We start from the raw sequence: 20,345 nt of genomic DNA, 5'->3' as shown, positions 1-20,345 counted from the left end.
GCCTTGCTTGGACCTCCTGCGCTCAACCCAGCAGAGGTAGTCACAAACTGGATTGCTTTGTACCTTGAAGCAGGTGGCCCAGGACCAGTCACAGCAAGCATCTGGCATTGGCCATCACCAAAGGCTGGCACCAAGGTCTGCCACAAGGGGCCCCAGGTCCAACACACCCAGTGGCCAGCTTTAGACATCAGAACAGATCCAATTAGTTTCACTGGCAGCATATCCAAAGGGAGATCATGACAGGCCGTGGACTTTACTGAGGCAAATTCTGCTCCATGTGGTCAGCACCTGCTCAGCAGCTCATATACTGTGGTTGGTGTTGAGCCTCACAGCCAGCCAGCCTGAGGGTCCATACCATACAAACGGGTCATAGTAATCAAGATCCTGTTACAACAGGAGGGCCCGCATACCGCCCCCCCCAATGGCATTCCTGGAGCACCACTGGATCCCACAGGACTCCTCCTACATAAGGCTACCCTATCAGGACTGGGAGTCATGGAAGATCCACCTATGACATAGAACAAATATAAAGAGCCAGCCAAAATGTTGAGACAAAAATACATGCCTCGGAGAACAGGAGACACCTCTAGAAAAAGGCTAAATGAAGACAGAAAAAGGCTAAATGATCAAATACAGAGTTCAAAACAATGGTTATAAGGATGCTTCAGGAACTTGGAGGAATAATGGATGAGATCAGTGAGATCTTAAACAAAGGGATAGTAAGCATGAAAAAGGACATAGAAGCAATAAAAAATAACCAGTCAGCCCCAGCTGGTGTGGCTTGGTTTGTCAGAGCATCACCCTGTAGACTGAAAGATTGTGGGTCTGATTCCTGGCCAGAGTGCATGCCTAGATTGAGGGTGTGGTCCCTGGTCAGGGAATGTACAAGAGGCAACTGAATGGTGTTTCTCTTTCACATCAATGTTTGTATTTCTCTATCTCTCCCTCCCTTCCCCTCTCTCTAAATGTGATGAGCCTGTCATCAGATGATGGTAAAAATAAAAAGAACAAGTCAGAAAGGAAGAATACAGTATCTGGATGAAGCAGAGGACTGAGTCAGTGATTTGGAAGACAAGGTAGCAGAAGGCACCCAATAAGATCAGGAAGAAAAATTTAAAATGAGAGTAGTTTAAAAGACCTGTGAGACATGAGGCATGACAACATCCATGTCATAGGGGTACCAGATAAAAGAGAGAGCAAGGCATCGAGAACCTATTAAAAGAAATAACTTAAAACTTATCTAACCTGGTGAGAAAAAAAAAGGCACACAAGTCCAGGAAGCCCAAAGAGTCCCAAATAAGATGAACCCAAAAAAGCCCACACCAAAGACACAGCATAATCAAAATAGCAAAGTTGAATGACAAAGAATCTTTTTTTAAAATATTTATTTATTTATTTATTTATTTATTTTTAGAGAGGGAAGGAAGGGAGATAGGGAGAGAGAGAGAGAAACATCAATGTGCGGTTGCTGGGGGTTATGGCCTGCAAGCCAGGCATGGGCCCTGGCTGGGAATCGAACCTGCAACACTTTGGTTCGCAGCCCGTGCTCAATCCACTGAGCTATGCCAGCCAGGGCTGAACAAAGAATCTTAAAAGCAAGCAAGAAGAAGACACTTAATTAAGAATGAGGGAGCCCACATAAGACTATAAGCTGCTTTCTCGGCAAAAATATTTCAGGCCAGAACAAATTGGCACAAAATATTCAAAGTGACAAAAAGTGAGGACCTACAACCAAGACTATTCTACCCAGCTGAAGGAGTCCTAGCTGAATGGCTCAGTTGGTTGCAGCGTAGCTCCAGTGAGCCAGGGTTGCAGGTTCAAACCCTGGTCAGGGCACATACAAGAGTCAACCAATGAATGTGTAGACAGGTTGAAGAACATGCCAATGTTTTTTGCTCTCTCTCCTTCTCCCTTCTTCTCTATAATCACGAAATTAAAATTTTAAAATATAATAAATACAAAGCTCTCTAGATAAGAAAAAACTGAAGAGTTCATTACCACAAAGCCAGTGTTACTAGACTTAAAAGGTCTTCCTTAAGAAGCAGAAAAAAACAGAGGAACATAGTTAAAAAAATACAATGCCAACAAATATGTACCTGTTGATAATCACTTTACATGCAAATAGCTTAAATGCTCCCATCCAAAGACATGGTAGCTGAATGTATACGAAAAGAAGACCTGTGTATATGCTGTCTACAAGAGACCCAACTCAGAATGAAAGATACACGCTGACTAGAAGTAAAGGGACAAAAAAAAAAGATATTTTATGCAAATGTAAATTAAAAAACTGGGGTAACAATACCTATATCTGATGAAATAGAATTTAAAACAAAGGCTACATTTTTAGAAAACATTTTCTTCTTTTAAAAAATTGTATACAGAGTTTTATTTATTTTTTAGAGAGGGGAAGGGAGGGAGAAAGAGGGAGAGAAACATCAATGTGTGGTTGTCTCTTGTGTGTCCCCCACTGGGGACCTGGTCTGAAACTCAGGCATGTGCCCTAGACTGGAAATCACACTGGCAATCCTTTGGTTTGCAGGCCAGCACTCAATCCACTGAGCCACACCAGCCAGGGCAAAAGAAAGGCTACATTAAGAGACAAAGATGGACACTACATAATGATAAAGGAACTAAACCAACAAGAGGATAGAACCCTTGTGAACATTTATGCACCCAACACAGGAACACAGGAACACCTACATATATAAAGCAAACCTTGGTGGATGTAAAGGAAGAGATGGACAGAAGTACAGCCACAGCGGGGGATGTTAGCACCCCATGACATCAATGGACGAATCTTCCAGACAGAAAATCAACAAGGAAACAGTGGCCTTAAATGACACCCAAGACCAGATGGATTTACTCAGTATCTTCAGAGCATTTCATCCCACAGCAGCAGAACACATGTTCCCTTCAAGTGCACATGGAACATTTCTTGGGAGAGACCAAGCCCTGGATGCAAACAAGTCTCAATAAATTAAAAAAGCCTGAAATCATACCAGATATCTTCTCTGACCATAATGGTATGGAACCACAACTCAATCACAAGAAAAAAAGCCTGGTATACAGACGGTGTATTATATAGAATTGTACACCAGAAACCTATGTAATTTTAATAACAATGCCATCCCGGTAGATGCAATCAAAAGAAAAAGAAGGACATTGTGACACATGCTACCACCTAGATGGACCTTGAAGACATTACGCTCAGTGAAAGAGGCCAGTCCCCACGAGACAAATACTCTGTGATTCCTCCCATGTGACGTCCCCAGAGCCATCGTGAATCACAGAGACAGAAGATCCTGCTCACTCCTTGGAACTGGGATGATTCAAGATCTCCTATGTGTGAAACGTCATCAACAGTGTCCTTGGTTACCTCAAACTCCCTGCTGCAGCAGCCAGCCCCACTCAGCACTGCACGCCTGCATGCCCCTCCCCAGGATATCAGGCCTCTCTGTCAGATGAGGAGCAGCAGAGCAGTCCCAGAAAGAAGAAAGAAAGAGAAGGGAGCAGAAAGCCAATCATGAAGCCCACAATTCATAGGATCACTGAGAGCTGGGAAGAAAATGTTGAGTGTTGCAGAATCTTCAGGTCCCAACCTCTCTCTTCTTCATGGATAATTTACTTCCTTTCCTTTCTAGCTGTCATGTGAAATGGCATCTTTTATGAGAGAAGAGAAAGAAGTGAAGTGAAGAAACCCCGCCACTGGCTGACGGGGGAAGTGAGGCAGCCTGGCTCCCTCCTTGGGGACATGTCCATGTGTGTGGATGCCACCCCAGTGGACTCCCTCTGATCTCCTTTCACATTCATTTCCTCAGGCAGGTCAGTGCTGTAGGACTCAGGTGCAGTACCACGTTTCCCACACAGCACAGTGTCACCGTAGCAAATGCTGGCTGTCACATCAGTGAGTATAGCAAGAAAGAGAGAATGGTTACCAGTGTTCACTGTGTGTCCAGTGTGTAGTGAGGGCTTTCCGTGAATGGAACAAACTTCATGTAAACCTCAAAACAGCCTGTGGTGGGGTTATCAGTGTCCTGTTGTGCAGATTCGGAAGTCAAGTGTTAAACACCCTTCTCAAGGTGGTAAAGCTGCGTTCAAGGTCAAATGTGGATGTTGGAGTCTGACCTTCTCCACTAAGGCGCGGCTTCTGTGGGTGCTCAGGAAGGGCCAAGCAGAGCCTGGGATGTGGGATCGATGTAATTAATCACCCCAAGGGGGAAGCTATGTTCCTGGGAGACAGACTATGAATGAAGCAGGTGATGACCCTTACTGCAGCCACATTGCCTGTTCCCAGGCCACTCTGTGGGCAACCAGGAAATATGGGAATGACCCAGTGCCTGAGCTCACACACAGTCACCAGCTCATCTGGTCCCATTCCCACAGTGGTGAACAGATGAAGACCTTTCCTCCTGTCTCCCCTGCACTCAGACCCAGGAGTTGCTGCTGGCCTGTGTCCCCTGCACACAGCATGAGGCCTGGCCCTCAGCACCTCTTTCACTGGCTGAATGAATGGACAGACAGATGGACAGATAGATGGCGACTGATTTAAGGTAGAGGAAAGGGCATGCATACATCTTTTCCATTTTCTCCATGAATGCGGCCCAACACAAATTGTAAATTTAATTAAAACCTTTTTTTGCTCATCAGTTTTTGTTAATGTCTTTGTATTTAACAAGTGGCCCAAGGTAACTCTCTTCTTCCAGTGCAACCCAGAGACACCAAAAGTTTGGGCACCCTTGGCCTAAAAACTTCAAAGCCAATGAACCTGAATTAGTTAGCAGAGCTAATCACTGTAACAGAAAAGCCCCCAAATGAAGCTCAACACCAACACATCAGTTTGTGTCCTGTGAGCCTGTTCGTGAGTTAAACAGGTATGTGAGCAGCCACCTGGGACCTTAGGATGAGGCTTAGCCACCCTGACCCTGTGATGTCCACAGCCACCCTGGTAACCCCATTTCAGCCACACCCTGGAGGACCCGCCCTGGGTCCACTCCCAGGTGGGCCACTTCTGGGCACACCCTTCCCCAGGTGGGAAGTCCCCAGGTGGGCTGACCCCTGGAACAGGTCACACCCACACCCCAGCACCAGGGCACAAGGTACCAGTGCTGCCTCTGGTAGACTTCCTCCCTTCCCAGGAGTGTCTCTGCACCCTGTCTTCTTGCTGCCCCCTGCTGTCTGGAGTGGGCAATGCCTGCCCCCTGTGGGCATTCAGAAGTCACCTACTGAAGTGCCCACAGGCCCTGCAGGCCTGGGCTCTGCTCACAGCCCACCCCACCCTGGCTGTGCAGCAGGTGAGGGCTGGGGAAGCAGAGGGTGCTGCCCTCGCCCAACCCCCACCCCCTGAGCCAGCCCTGTTGCCAAGGTCCAGGTCCTTGTCTCTGCCCACCTGTCCCAGTGCTGCCTGCTTGACTCCTCTGCGTGGCTCCCTCTGTGCTCTTCCCACCCTGGGGCTGCCTGACAGGGCCGCCTGGTCCCAGCCCTGGCTCTGCCCCCATATCTAGAGGAGCCAGAGCCACTCCCAGAGCTTGCTCTGAGGCAGAACATCGGGACAGACCCTGTCCCAATGGGGAGCTTCAGCTCGCACACCCCAGGGGTTTTGGCACATCCTTCCCTCCCAGCACTAGCTGGTCAGCATGGCAGTGGCTGTGTGGAGGCCTGGCTACGACAGGAGCCAGGAGGCTCTGACCTCAGCCAGCACCCCCAAATTCCCAGATCCAAGCACAGGGAGGCTCGGTGAGCACTTGCACCACCTGCCATTCATTTGCCACCTTAGTCCCGTTGCTGAAGACACCCTTGCCTCTCACACTGCGCTGCCCGTGGATCACCTGGGCAGGTTCTGATGCCATGGATCTGCAGTGGGCCTGAGGGTCCGCACTGCCACCTGGGTCCCCCGTGATACCCAAGCTGCTGGGTCACGGGCCACATGCTTAGTAGTGGGGCTTGAGAGCTCATCAGCTCCCAGAGACAAGTTCCACAGATGCGTTGCCCGTAGCCGATGCTTTAGGGAAAACTGGTGAAGTGACTCTGAAACTAGCCTGCAGCAGCCCAATAGGCATGTGGGAGGGTCCTGAGCAAAGTCTTCACTGAGCAGTGGAGTTCAGGGACTTGGGGACACACACAGGGGGCTGGTGGGAATCCAGGCTGCAGCGCTGTCTCCAGGACACCCAGGCCTGCACTTGCTCTCGGGGTCCAGGTTCTGCACATGGCTTGCCCAGTGTCCTTGGGTGACAGGGCACTTTGTCTCTGGGCCTCTGCCCTCGTGGGGACTCTGCCATGAGGTTGAGAGGTGACACTTCAAAAGAAAGGAAGGCTGGCATGAACAGCTCGTGACTGTGCGCAGCAGGCCACGTGGCCAGCTGCCAGCCCCCGGGGACCCCTGTGAGCAAAGGCCAGGCTGCAGGGGCTGGAGTGCCCGGGGTGGGGGGCGTCTCTGCATCACCCTTCTGCTTCAGGGTTATCTCTCCTTCTCCAATGCTGTCTGCACGCTGGGTAGTGGGAGGTACAGGAAACCTCTGTGTTTCCCTGTCAAGGCCTGGACAAGGCTCTGGGCAGCGCCCAGTGCTGGCCTCACCTGAGGCCTTGCCTGCATGGGCAGGTGGAGGGTCCACTGTACCCAAGAGTGGAGCCCAGGGGAACAATGCCCTGGCTGGCCCTCCTGAAACTGCCTCAGCTCCACGCCTGACACCTCAGTTTCTTAGGGGAAGATGAGGAAAAGGAGACTCAGGAGCTAGGGAAACTGTTCGGGAGGGAGGCCATCTCCAGGGCTCTCTCTGGGCCCTGTCAGGGTAGACGTCCGGACTGCAGGTGTTGAGAGCGCACCTGGACCAAATGCCACACTTAGAGGAGAGCTGGCCCAGGCCCAGGGCTGCCAGGTGGGCTTCAGGGATGCCTGGGCTTCCTCTGAGCCTCAGAGTCCACGTCTGTGAAACCTCTCTGAGAATTAAGCCATGAGGTCAATACACACAGGTCCCAGCACAGGGGTGACAGCCACTTAGAGAGACAGCTGGACACACTGGCCTCTATTTCCTTTCTAACTGCTCCCCAGGGTGCAAAGCCCGAAGGACCTCTTCCCCACACGATGCAGCCTGGTGGAACCACAGGCTGGAGGGGCCCCCTCCTCACCTCCCGACTGCCCCCCTGCTGCCCTCACAGGCTGAGGGAAAGGTCGTGGCTCCACCTGGCCCACTACTGCCGCCCCCCGCCCCCCCCCTCCAATGGCAATGTTGAAGAGAGAGCCAGAGCAACTGGACACGGTGTGCTGTCCCCTGGAGAGGATGCAGGGGCTGCTGGCCCTGACCTCTTGGGCTGGTCAAATGTTGGCCCAAAACCCCATCTCCAGTCCTTCCTCTGACCCAGGGCCGGGCATCTGTTCCAGGCAGGCCAGTGACAGCACTGGCCCCGTGTGCCATGGCTGATTTGTCCACGTGTTTATCACCTGTGGTTCCCCAAGTCCCCATACAATAACAGTGACACGAAGACAAGGGAGACATCAGTGATCGAAGTTCACGGGCTGTTAGGAGGCCATGGGGCCAAGGTGACTGGTTTAGCAGTGTGGATGATACCGGCCAGCAGTATCCATCTCGGCTGCGGATGCTCGTCGAAACACGAGAAAAAACATACACAGAGACAACCAGGTCCTGTGGGGGAATAGGAACAGAAGGGCCACTCTCTCTAGTGGAGAGCGTGCCGTCTTCATTTCCAAGCAGATTTTTTATTGAGAATACGGACTTAGTTTGCGGATTCACAGTCTGGCAGAAAAGATCAAAAGAAGTAGAAGCAGGTGACTTACAAAGGTGCAGACAGAACTCCTGCTGTGATTCTGGGCAGAGTTTGGAGTTTTATCATATGAAAGGACTACAGGTTCCAAAGGTTTCCTGTCTGTGCCTTTAAATTCCAAGTTAATAACATCCTCCAGCAAACAGATCTTACAGGATCTTGCACATTCTATGTCCCAGGCCTGATTACCCCGAGGGTCTGCTGTTTCTGGTCTGGTCTGCACCGCCCCTGCAATTTCTGCAGGCCTGAGGAGGGCAGGAGATGGAGGCAGCCAGGAGACTTGGATTTCTCACATCTAAGAACAAAGACTCAGGCTTTGACAAAGCTGAGGGGGCAGGGGGTTGATGTCCATCACCCCTTCATTTCCACAGCCCTGTGAGTCTCTTCCCTTAGGGCATTTCCACGCGATTGTGTCTGTCTTAGATTCATTCTCTTTCTTAGAGAATTGTTACCCGTCATTGACTGCCGATCATGCCAGGGAAATAAGTTTTGTCTCCTTAGTGGCTTCTGGTCCGGAGGTCTTTCACTCAGCCTAAGTCACGGGGGTTACAGCTTCCTGAGACCAGGCAGGGTGGTCCCCAACATAGCAGCACCGACGTGACACCTGAGGAACAGCAGAGCAGGATAGCGGTGACAAGGGTCGGGGGCCCTGCAGAACTGCTGACGACTCCTGAAGCACTTGAGGTCAGCGGAGCTGCAGAAGGCCTGGCACTGAAAAGAGGGGCCTGGTGGAAGGTCTTTATTTGGAGAGATGGACCCCCAGGGGGCACCCACTCCATGCAGCCAGGAGACCACCCTCTCCGTCCACTACTGGCGTGTTCCCGCCGCCCTGAGGCGGCCTTGAGTGGGGGCAGTGGTGGTTGTTACTGCTGCTTCCTCCTGCTGCCAAGATCTGCCACCATCCTATAGGTGGCATCTCACTGGGAATTTGCCCCCCAGACCACCAGCCTGGGGGTGGTGTGCCCAGGGCATCGCAATTTCAGACTCTCCCCATGTCCCTGCCATCGCCCCACGTCCCCTCTGGACAGCGACTGGGGTCCCAGGCAGCCCCACTAGCCCGCTTCCCAGCTGGGAGACATCGGGCAGGTTACCTAAGCTCTCTGTGAACTAAACCATGTCACTCCTGCTGTGCAATCCCTGTCGAGAGGCTGAGCAGTAGTGTCTGTGCAGATCCTCAGAAACAGAAGGTGACGCTTCCTCACCCAGCGGACAGCTTATCTAAGAACTGAAAGCCTCCCAAAATGGCCTCAGACCCAGCCTGATCCACCCAAATGGGTGTCACCTGAGTTATCTCCACCCTGTAGTGAACCCTGCCTCAAGGCCCTTTGGGATCTGTGGGTGAAACTGGGGGCTGCTCTGGGAGCAGACAGGGACAGAAGCTGCCTAGGCCGGGCCGGCCAGCAATGCTGAGGGGGGGACAGGACCAGGCTGTTCAACCCTGGGGCAAGGGAGGAGTGTCCAGTGTGCCAGCCTGGGTTGCCCCAGGGGCTGGCTCACTGGCAAATGTTGTAGGAACAACAACAACAACAAAAAAAACATCAAGAAAATGAAAAGGCAACCCACTGAATGGGAGAACATATTTGCCAGTAACACATCTGATAAGGGGTTAATACCCCAAATTTATAAAGAACTCATAGAAGTCAACACCAAAACGACAAGCAGTCCAACGAAAAAAATGGGGTAGGACCTGCACGGTCACTTCTCCAAAGAGGACATAGAGATAACCAGTAGTCATATGAAAAGACAATGTCACTGATCATCAGAGAAATGCAAACTGAAACCACATTGGAATATCACTGCCACCTGTCAGAATGGCTATCACCAATTCATCGACAACAAGTGCTGGTGAGGACTTGGAGAAAGGGGAGCCTTCGTGCACTCTTTGTGGGAATGCTGATTGGTGCAGCCACTGTGGGGAAAAAACATGGAGGGTCCTCAGAAATATTAAAAATGGCTGATTATGACCTACTGATTCTACTTCTGTGAATATATCTGAAGAAAGTGAAAACACTAATTCGAGATAATACATGCACCCTATGTTCATTTGCCATTATTTGCACAGCCAAGCTATGGAAGCAACCCAGGTGCCCATCAATAGTCGAGTGGTTTAAAAAGTGGTGGTACTTACATACAATGACTATTACTCAGCCACAGAAAAGAATGAAATCACTTGCACATTTCTGTCACATGGATGGACCTAGAGGGTATTAGGCATAGTGAATAAGTCAGTCAGAGAAGGACAAACACCGTAGGATTTCACTTATATGTGGAATCTAAAGAAAAATATAAACAAGCAGAACAGAAACAGACTTACAGATAGAGAATAGACTCATGGTTGCCAGAGGGGAGGGGTTTTGAGGACTGGGTGAAGAAGGTGTAGGGGAAGATGGAGGCGTAGGTAAACACGCCTCACCTCCTCACACAACTACAGAATAAAAGTACAACTAGACTACAAAACAAACATCACCCAAAACCATCAGAAAATTGAGCTGTATGGCAGTCTGACACGAAGGACTTAAAGAAGCCACATTCATCCAGACGGGTAAGAGGCGCAGAGATGCAGGGAGGGGGGGAGAGGGAGAAGTGCGGAGGTACAGAGACACTGAGAGTCATGGACAGGTGGTAGAACCGGTGGTCCCTACATTCACGAGGATAAAAATCAGGAGGGCTACCTCGGGAGCTAGGGATCCAAGCCCCACACCAGAGCATGCAGCACAGGACTCCAGTGCCAGGAAGATAAATCCCCCATAACTTCTGGCTGTGAAAACCAGAGGGTTTGGCAGCAGAAGAAACTGCCAGATTATCAGGAGACTCCTCTTAAAGGGTCCGCAAGGATTTAGGACTTATGCAGACCCACCCCATTTGGGATTCAGCACCAGGGCAACAGCTGGAAGGGCACCAGTGGCATACATACGGGGAGAAAATGAAGTGGCTGGAAACAGGGACTGTGGCAGGAGACAGCTTCCTGGGCAAACTTCCTAGAAGCCAAGCAGCAGCACTGTCCCCTCTCTAAGCCCTGCCCACACACAGAGCCACAAAGCAGTGGAATGGGTTGCCCCACCCTGATAAACACCTAAGGCTCCACCCACACAATTTACCGGTCTGCTCTTCTACAATACCCCACACTCCCTAAGACAGGGAGTCAAAGCAGCTTGATCTAGTACATAGAAACAAATACAGGGAGGCCTCCGAACTGAGGAGACAAATGAATATGGCCCAAATGAAAGAACAGAACAAAACTCCAGCAAAAGAATGAAACAAAATGGACATAACCAACCTATCAGCTGCAGAGTTCAAAACACTGGTTATCAGGATGCTTAGGGAAATCATTCAGTATGGGAACAGCATAAAAAAGACCCAGGCAGAAATGAAGGTTACATTTAGTGAAATAAAGAAATATCTACAGGGAACCGACAGTGAAGGGGAAGAAGCCAAGAGTCAAATCAATGATTTGGAACATAGGAAGGAAAAAAGCATTCAATCAGTACATCAAGAAGAAAGAAGAATTAAAACAAAACAAAACAAAACAAAAACCATTAGGCTAGACTAAGAAGCCTCTGGGACACCTCCAAACATACCAACATCCAAATGATAGGGATACCAGAAGGAAAAGAGAAAAAGCAAGAAACTGAAAACTTATTTGAAAAAATAATGAAGGAAAACTTCCCTAATTTGGGAAAGGAAATAGACACACAAGTCCAGGAAGCACAGAGAGTCCCAAAGAAGTTGGGCCCGAAGAGGACCACAGCAAGACACATCATAATTAAAATGCCAAAGATTAAAGATTTAAGAGAGAATCTTAAAATCAGCAAGAGAAAAGGAGAGAGTTACCTGCAAAGGAATTCCCATAAGACCATCAGCTGATTTCTCAAAAGAAACTTTGCAGGCTAGAAGGGACAGACAAGAAGTATTCAAAGTGACGAAAAGCAATGGCCTACATCCAAGATGACCCTATCCAGCAAAGCTTTCATTTAGAATGGAAGGGCAGTTAAAGTGCTTCCCAGACAAGGTAAAAACTAAAGGAGTTCATCATCACCAAGCCATTACTATATGAAATGTTAAAGGGACTTATTTAAGAAAAAGAAGATCAGATTCATGAACACTAAAAGGGCAACATTCACAACTGTTGACAGCTGAATCTAAAAAACCAAACAATGCAAACAACAAGAGCAGGAACAGAACCATAGATATGAAGATCACTTGGAGGGTTATCAGCTGGGAGAGGGAGGGGGGAGAAGAGGTGCAGGGATCATGAAGCATAAATCAGTAGGTACAAAATAGACGGGGGGATGTTAAGAACAGTATAGGGTGGAGTAGCCAAAGAACTTATATGTACGACCCATGGGCATGATCTAAGGGAGAAGGATTGCTGGAGGGAATGTTGGTACCGGGAGGAGAGGGCAAAAGGGGAAAATTGGGACAATTGTAATGGCATAGTCAATTTGTGTGTGAGTGTGTGTGTGTGTGTGCCTGTGTGTGCGCGCACGCTAAATAGTTGTGGGGTTCAAGAAGTCCAAATTAGCAATTACAGAAGAGTCACAAGGATGTAAAGTACAGCCTTTACATTCTAATAACTGTGGTGCGGAAACCCCAGGGGAACACTTGGTGAAGTATAGGATTGTCTAACCCCTCTGCTGAACTGATACAAAATAATAGTGATTATAGACTAATTGAAAAAAGTTTTTAACAGGGGACTGAGATAAAACAAATTTTGTCAGTGAGTGGATAAGTGCACCCTGTCCATGCAGACAATGGAGTAGACTCAGTGCTAAGAAGAAATGAGCTCTCAGACCATGCGAAGATACCTCAATGCCTGTCATTAAAGTAATTTTTATTCCCTAGTGTTTGAAAAAACGTTAGGGGCTGTTTCGCTGGTAGTTTCCTAGTGATGGCCTGGTGTCAGTATTTGCCCCAATATTCCTGTGATCAGCCCCAGTCATCAAGGGGCAGTGTGATCAGCCCTGGGCTGGACGACCCAGGCCACGGGGGTCAGTGCCGTTCAGGACCACCAGAGCTGAAACAGTTTCCTTAATTCCTGAGACCACGTGTCCACTTGTTACTGAAGAAACAGGGCCCACTTCATTCTAGGGTCAAAATTGTTTTTACTTCTTGTCCCATCACCCTCAAATAGGGCAGGCAGAAACACTGTTCTTTTCCATTTAATCTGCTCAGGGAAACACACTCTTGAGGCAGTAGTCCATTTTGTCTGGTTCCTTAGCAGACCCACCTATTCCTTATTGTAAAAGTGGGCACGTAATACCTACCAGATGGAAGCTGATAGATATGGAAAGAAAGAACTTGCTGGTGAGTCCAGTTTAAACACCCTTTTAATTTTACACTTTGTTGATCTGAAGATCTGTTCCTTAGTACAGTGCATTTCATAAATGTTTGGGATTACGGTGAATGTTTGGGCATACACAGACTTAACATGTGGTGTGAGAGGCATCAAACAATAAACCCCACCTCAATATGATGTCTGATTTTGCTAATTAATGATACTAAAATGAAATCACAGCCACTGAATATACAAAGGTTCTTATCGATGTGATGAGAACATTTTTTTCGTATGCCAAACAGTTGTATTTTTAGTTTTTCAGTAGAGAATCCCTTTTAATAGATTTTTAAAAACTATTCAAAGTTCACTTAAATCATTCATGAAACAGGGCGTTGACACCCTCAACATTCATAAGTACGCTTGCAGAAAACCGATGGGCCTGAGAGGAACACTGCAAGTCCCACTGGTCTCCACTCCTACCCCCTGCTCACACTCAGACCTCATGGCATTTCGAGCACCAAAGGCCCTCTTACTCATCCCAAGCCTCACCGTGGTGCGTAGTCCCACATGCAAAACCTCTGTGACATCACCCAGAGAGACAGTTCTCGAAGGCTCAGCCCTGGAGGAAGAGCCCTTGGTAGGACAGCAGAGCAGCCTTAGTGAGGTGCTGATGCTCTACCAGGTGCCTCCTGTCTGTACTGAAGAACATCTTCCTGTGGACTGGCTGCTTTTGATCAATGTTCAATGTGCTTCATTTTCATCTTCTTCATCCCAAGTATGATCATTACTCAGTCCTGCGACCACCTGTGTTGTCTTGCTCCTGACATTCTGTTCACACCTAAATGTCCTGAATGTTCTCTGCAATATCCGTCCCTACTTGCTCACATGCCGCTCATTTCTCCGCTCATGGCGAGGTGCCTTCAGGCTCCCTGTTCTCTCTCCTGCACTGCTCGGGCAGAGTTTACAACAAACCGCATGGTGCCCAGGTCAGCGATGACCGTCCGTTGTTGGCCCTGCTGGCATTTCAGGAGCATCTGACGCCGACCGCATCCTGCACCGAAGCCTGACCTTTCCCTGGCTTCTCTGTCCTCACCACCTTCTGCTTCTGCGCCCCTCCTGCCCTCCTTCCTTTGTCGACCGTCCCCTCTCCTCTCAGGGATTCTCCTGGCTCTTCGGAATTCTGAGCCAGCTGCCACACTTCGTCCTCTGCACGTACAGTCTCAACTTCCCAAATTGTTCTAAATGTCATCTCTGTGATTATGACTTCATATGCATGCCTTTACTCAGTCACGTCTCCAAACACAAGGCCTGTGTTTTACCTGCTACCCTAGGATACCTGCCCTTTACATGTCCAGAAAGGATGACCATGCACCTACTTGGCTAATGCTGGCAGCTCCTGGGGAGGTGGGCTCAGCAGTGGCTTGCCCTGGAAGCTCTCCCTGACCCTACAAGGCTTACATGCCCCAGGATCCCCTGCCGGTGTCATATGCATGAGCATGGCTTTTTTTCTTTTTTTAAAGATTTTATTTATTTTTAGAGAGGGAAGGGAGGGAGATAGACACAGAGAGAGAGCAACATCAATGTGCGGTTGCTGGGGGTTATGGCCTGCAACCCAGGCATGTAACCTGGCTGGGAATCGAACCTGGGACACTTTGGTTCCCAGCCTGCGCTCAATCCACTGAGCTACGCCAGCCAGGGCTGAGCATGGCTTTAGAGGGCTCAGTTACCACCAGCCTGGAACACATGCTATGGCAGCAGGCAATGGGTCTGCCTTGTGCCTTGTACCTGGCACCCACAGGTGGGGGTCCCGTGAAGACATTTCAGTAACGTGACCTTAATGAAAAGTAATTCAGTATTGTCATGGAGACATGAGAGACTGCCCAACGTGGCAATACTGTCCATTAAAAATGCAATCTTGAAATTCCTGTGTCTGTTCCCTTTCCATTAAGTCAAAAAAAGTAACATTAAATTCCTGTTTTTATATGTTTTTAAAAAAAGATTTTATTCATTTTTTAGACAGAGGTAAGGGAAGGAGAAAGAGAGGGAAATATCAATGTGTGGTTTCCTCTGGCGTGCCCCCTACTGGCACAACCCAGGCACGTGCCCTGACTGGGAATCCAACCTGCCACCCTTTGGTTCCCACTCCAGTGCTCAATCCACTGAGCCACACCAGCCAGGGCTAACTAAATTCCTGTTAGGGTATAAGTAAAATTCACTTTAAATGAAGTTGAAGTTTCATACATGCTGTTTCAAAGGTCTGAATGTTAAAAATTTTAAATTTTATATCAACATTTATTTAATATTAAAGTATTTACATATCTTTTTTTATTAAGAATTTTTTTTAATATTTTTTAGTTATTTATTTTTAGAGAAGGAATGGAGGGAGAAAGAGAGAGAGAGAGAGAGAGAAACATCAATGTGTGATTGCTGGGGGTCATGGCCCACAACCCAGGCATGTACCCTGACTGGGAATCGAACCTGCGACACTTTGGTTCGTAGCCTGCGCTCAATCCACTGAGCTACGCCAGCCAGGTATAAAGTGACATTTTAACGTTAAAATATTTTTAAATTTTACATTTGATATTTATATTTAATATTAAAATAATGTTAATATTTTAAAAAGTTGAAGGAATGCTCTTTTAATGATCCCGAAAGGGGGCTTAAGACTTGAAAAAATTTAGCTTAAGGTAAATAGCCATAAATCTAGCAAGTAATAAGTATGTTAAGCTCTTTGTTTCAGAAACTACAGATAAGGCCCATCTGGCACCTGAGAAAAAGCAGCTGACCTCCTGGGGTGCTGGCTAGAGATTACCGCCTGGAGACTTTGGTATTGGGAAGAAGCAGGAGACCACCCCTCCCACTTGGAGACAGCTAATTGCCCAGGATAGAAGTGCTGCAGCTGGGAACTTCAAGGACTCTCAAACTGACTTCTTTTTTGTCTTCCCCAACCCCCCTTATAAAAGATCTGGCCAGGAAAGAAAGGGAAAGATGGTTTGTTAGGGTATGAACCCGCCATCTTCTCGGATCGCAGGCCATCTGAATAAAGCGCCTATAAAAGATTCAATCACTGTCATTGCTTATTGGATTTGGTGGTGACAGGCAGCCCAAATGCTGGTGTCTTTTCCTGTTACAATCCCACTTTTGAACTTTTCTTTACTCCACTGGTGTAACGTCGTGATGTTGAACAATCACCATAAAAGTCTCAAATCCTATACAGAGGTCTCTTCCTGGGCTAGGGCCCCCAGTGGACCCACCCCCGGTGGCCGCATCCCAGCTCCCTTCCACAGTGGCCCCTACGTGGTCCAGTCCTGCCCCACCCTTTCTGTGCTCCAGTCTCTGAGTCCTTGGGCATCTCCTGCAGAAATTGTCCCGAATCTGTAAAAAGAACCAAACACACTCTGACTCCCAGCTTCAAAGCCCTCAGTAAATGGATTCTTTGTAAAAATGGCTTCACTAGAGGTTTTTGGTTTTTTGTGTGTTTTTTTTTGTGCAAAGTAAAGCTGAAACTTGGGGAGAAGTGCAGAAAAGGCAAGGTTCTCTGCACCTAAGGGAAGTGCAGCCGGCAAGGCCCGGGCAGAGCTCGGGGTTCAGCAGGCAGGGCCGCCAGAGGAAGGTGTTTTGCTCACTATTACAGCAGCTCGAAGTTGCTCGGTGAGGCCGTGACGTGACAGTGTACCTGTCCTGAGACCCAACACTGAAAACGAAAGCTCTGAAGTCTGTGCTTCCCAAATCCCCGCGTGAGAAGAGGCCACCAGCTCACCCTCTTGCCGGAGGAATCTCGCTTCCAGGGAACAAGCCACAGAAACTTCGGGTTAACTGAACCCGCGACGCCCCCCTGGCGGCCGTCCCCTGAATTACTGGAATTCTCAAAGGCCGAGATCTAGTCCTGGCTGGTGGCAGGAGTGATGATACCCTGCTCCATCACCGCCGGTTCCCTTGGCGGGGCTGTTCTTTGGAGCCAGAGCCAAAACAACTGGAGAAGCTCTAATTTTTGTGGATAGTTGAAGACGGTTCCCCCTCCGTCGTGCCTACATGATAGAAACGACTTGAAATTTCCTTGGAAAAGAGGGGCTATCTCCCAAATGCAAAAGACACAATGCACCTGTTTCCACCATGTGAAGCTCCAGCAGATCTTCCAGCTCTTCGCAGCAGAACACAGCGGTGCTGCACGGAACCGCACCCTCCTCTGCCAACTGCTCTGGAGCCTGATCACAGCCTAGAATATCTGGATCAGACGGAAGAAGAAAATCTGGCTTGTCCCTGCTTGGGAATTCTTGTCCAGAAGCCTGTGCAAAGGATCCATAACCACCGGAAAGAACAGAAATAAATATACAGCCCCTGGGCCTGGGAGTTTGTCAGAGTCGGAGCTGAGGAATGCCTTCCCCTCAGGAAACAATCACCAAAGAAAAGTCTGAAATGAACAAGAAAGTGACATGCGTAACTCTCTATTCAGTGCATTGTTTGCTAAGCCCCAGTGTCCACTCACATTTCTGCACAGGCTGAGAAACACATGAAATCAAAATCATGGGGTTATTTAAAAAAATACATAGTAAATTATGAATTCACAAAATTGTGATTAGACAGAAGAACATGATCTAGTTTCTTAAATAAATAATTTAATGACAATTTGCTTTACCTTTTATGTTTTTAGAGGAGTTCAGGGGGAAGCACAGGTTGGAGAGGCGATAGGCAATCAAAGAAAGATACATTAAAGTTACAAGTTGCAGGCTTTTCTCCTTCTACTAAACTGGTTCCTTGAGAAGAAGTGGTAGAAAAGAAAAAGATACAGGATAATAGTGTATTCAACTCGCAAGTTCTAGAGAGCCTACTAAAGCATCGGTGAGGTCTTCTGGGGCAAAGCTGTAAGAAATCCTCCCAAACTGATACCTCTCCCTGCCGTCTGAGAAACTCACCCAACACACACTGACAGTGAATGGAACTGAGCTGATTCCTTTCACCTCAGCACCTCACCTACATCTTCACTGTAACGGTGGTGTTCACTCAGGGCCCCAATATCTAATCTACATCAGGACTCACAGGAGCAGCCCTGCCTACAGGGTTTTGAAAAGTAAAGAGCTTCCACTCGACTTTTGCTCTATCCCTTTGGCTTTGTACTGTGAGTAGAGACCTTAAAGCTGAACCCACAACAGAACCAGAGCACCTGTGCAGGTGGGCAGTATGATGGGTGGGGGGAAGGAGTTGTACGAGGGGTAAATGCCATCAGTAAAGCAGGAACTGAAGAGAGGGTGGGAGGAAGAGTACCAGGTGCCAGAATCAGCCAATAAATAGCGTGTGTCTTTCCCACCTCAGGCTAGATGACCCCTCTGGGGAATTTCTACCCACCACTCCTTGCTGCCTGGATTTAAATCAGTTACAGCTGACACCTAAGTGCTGAATATATTCCATATTTCCCAGGACTGTTTTTAATTCTATGCGTTCTCAGCTTTTGTTAGGGATTTTCTCAGTAGCGGCGGAATTGTTGTTTGAGTCTTAGTAGCCAAGTAGTATTCTGAGCTTTATATAGAAAACATGTAAAGATTTAAATTCCAGAATAAATGAAATCTCAAAGTTTAATAAGAATTTCATAAATAAAAATGAAAAATTGATAACAGAAAGCAGGAAACATGTTTTGTGAATTTTAATACAAGGTGAGGGCAAATGTAGGTTACATAAATATATAACTATGATAGATGAAAGAATAAATAATAAATAAACAGATCATGAATAATAACATCAGGGCAGCCCCCTCTCTTAGGGACTGATTTCCCAGGAACTGAACTTTGTAACATTTTCTTGCTTAATACTCTGACAAAAGATTTGCTGAATTGAATTCAGTAAATTCTGTGACTGAAGCAGGAAGAGGAGCCATTTCCTACACCCTCAGTCCCAAGAGCCAGGGCACATTCCCAGTGAGAATTGTGTCAAGGAGACCCCAGGTCTCTGTCCTCAGTTCTTAGTCTTTCTTACAATGTTGTCACTAAAGAGAAGCATCTCATGACTGCCACTTGGACAACTTTCCAGGCAGAGTTGTAACAGAAAACAGAGTCCCATTCATGTGGTGCCTTGGTGTATGAACCAACAATTAGTATTGGAAGAAACAGTCTTTTATTTAAAATATTCCAACCTTGCAGGGGCTGGGAGCACTTTAGCTTAAAGCTCTGTTCTTCCTGATACCCAGCACTCTCCTTGCTCCCCAAAAGGCTATAAGCCAAAGCCAAGCCCAATAGTTCCCCATCTCCTTATCTGTGCTTATGCTGGCTGGAAAAACAGCCTCATAGCAGCACTCTCCTTCAGGATCTGGAGAATGCTGCTCTCAGCCTCTGTCTGGGAAAGCATGTGCTGTGTTGCACTGGATCATGATAGAGTCCAGGAAAGGCACAAGTCCTGAAAGAGTGACCTCTCCATGTGTCCTGAGTTCCAAGAGTCCAGATGGCTCTGAGTCAGCTAGGGTGGGCACACTCCAAGCAGCAGTATGCCCTTCTCTCCCTTACTACACCAGGCTGCATGGTGGGATCCTGACTGCAAGCCTAGCTGCTACATCATGGTTCCTTCTCTTCGATGCTCACTCTACCCACATGGCTCCTCTCTCGCTACTGGCAGTGTGGTTGAATCTTCTTCACGTGGCTGCCCTCTTTACTACAGACCAGCACAGCTACTACCTACTCTCTCAGCCTTCATGGTGGACCAGCCTCTCTCCCTGCCCACCCTTTGTTTAAATCCTGACCTGGAGCTTCCTACAGGACCTCCTATGCATCTCCTCCCACGATGAACTACATTTGCCAGTTTCCCATATCATATACATTCTCTTAGCTGTCACCTTTAGTCAAGGCAAGAGTGACTCACTGATGCAGGGGGAACCACCTCCTTGCCTTTCTCACAGGCTCAGTATAAACCCCTGGCTTTGTCACGTGTCACCATACATTCTGGAAGTCCTATATGCACCTTTAGCCCCAGGGCGATAGCACAGTTATTAGCTATCCATCAGCTTGCCATTGTTATAAAAAGCATCTTAAGCCATATCATCTTCCAACCTTTGGCTGTGGGGCAGGGGAACATGCTCTATATTGGGGTCCTTTTGCTTTACATCCTGTTTCACCATTACTGTGTTTCTTCTCCTACAGGTAGAGACCAATGCCCTAGAAGTACCTCCCAGAGCAGGGAAGTTTCTGCCTCTCCTATCTCTTCCCAGAACAGGGATCCAGTGTCCCAGCTGCCAACTGAGTCCCACATGTAGCCAGCTCAGGAGGATCATGTCTCAGGCAGCAGAGGTGTGCTTCATGAGCACAGGTGGAGA

This window comes from Phyllostomus hastatus, unplaced genomic scaffold (assembly GCF_019186645.2).
Source record: "Phyllostomus hastatus isolate PE091 unplaced genomic scaffold, TTU_PhHast_1.1 phas_scaffold_193, whole genome shotgun sequence".
Lineage (NCBI taxonomy): Eukaryota > Metazoa > Chordata > Mammalia > Chiroptera > Phyllostomidae > Phyllostomus > Phyllostomus hastatus.
Note: the sequence above shows the minus strand (reverse complement) of the source record.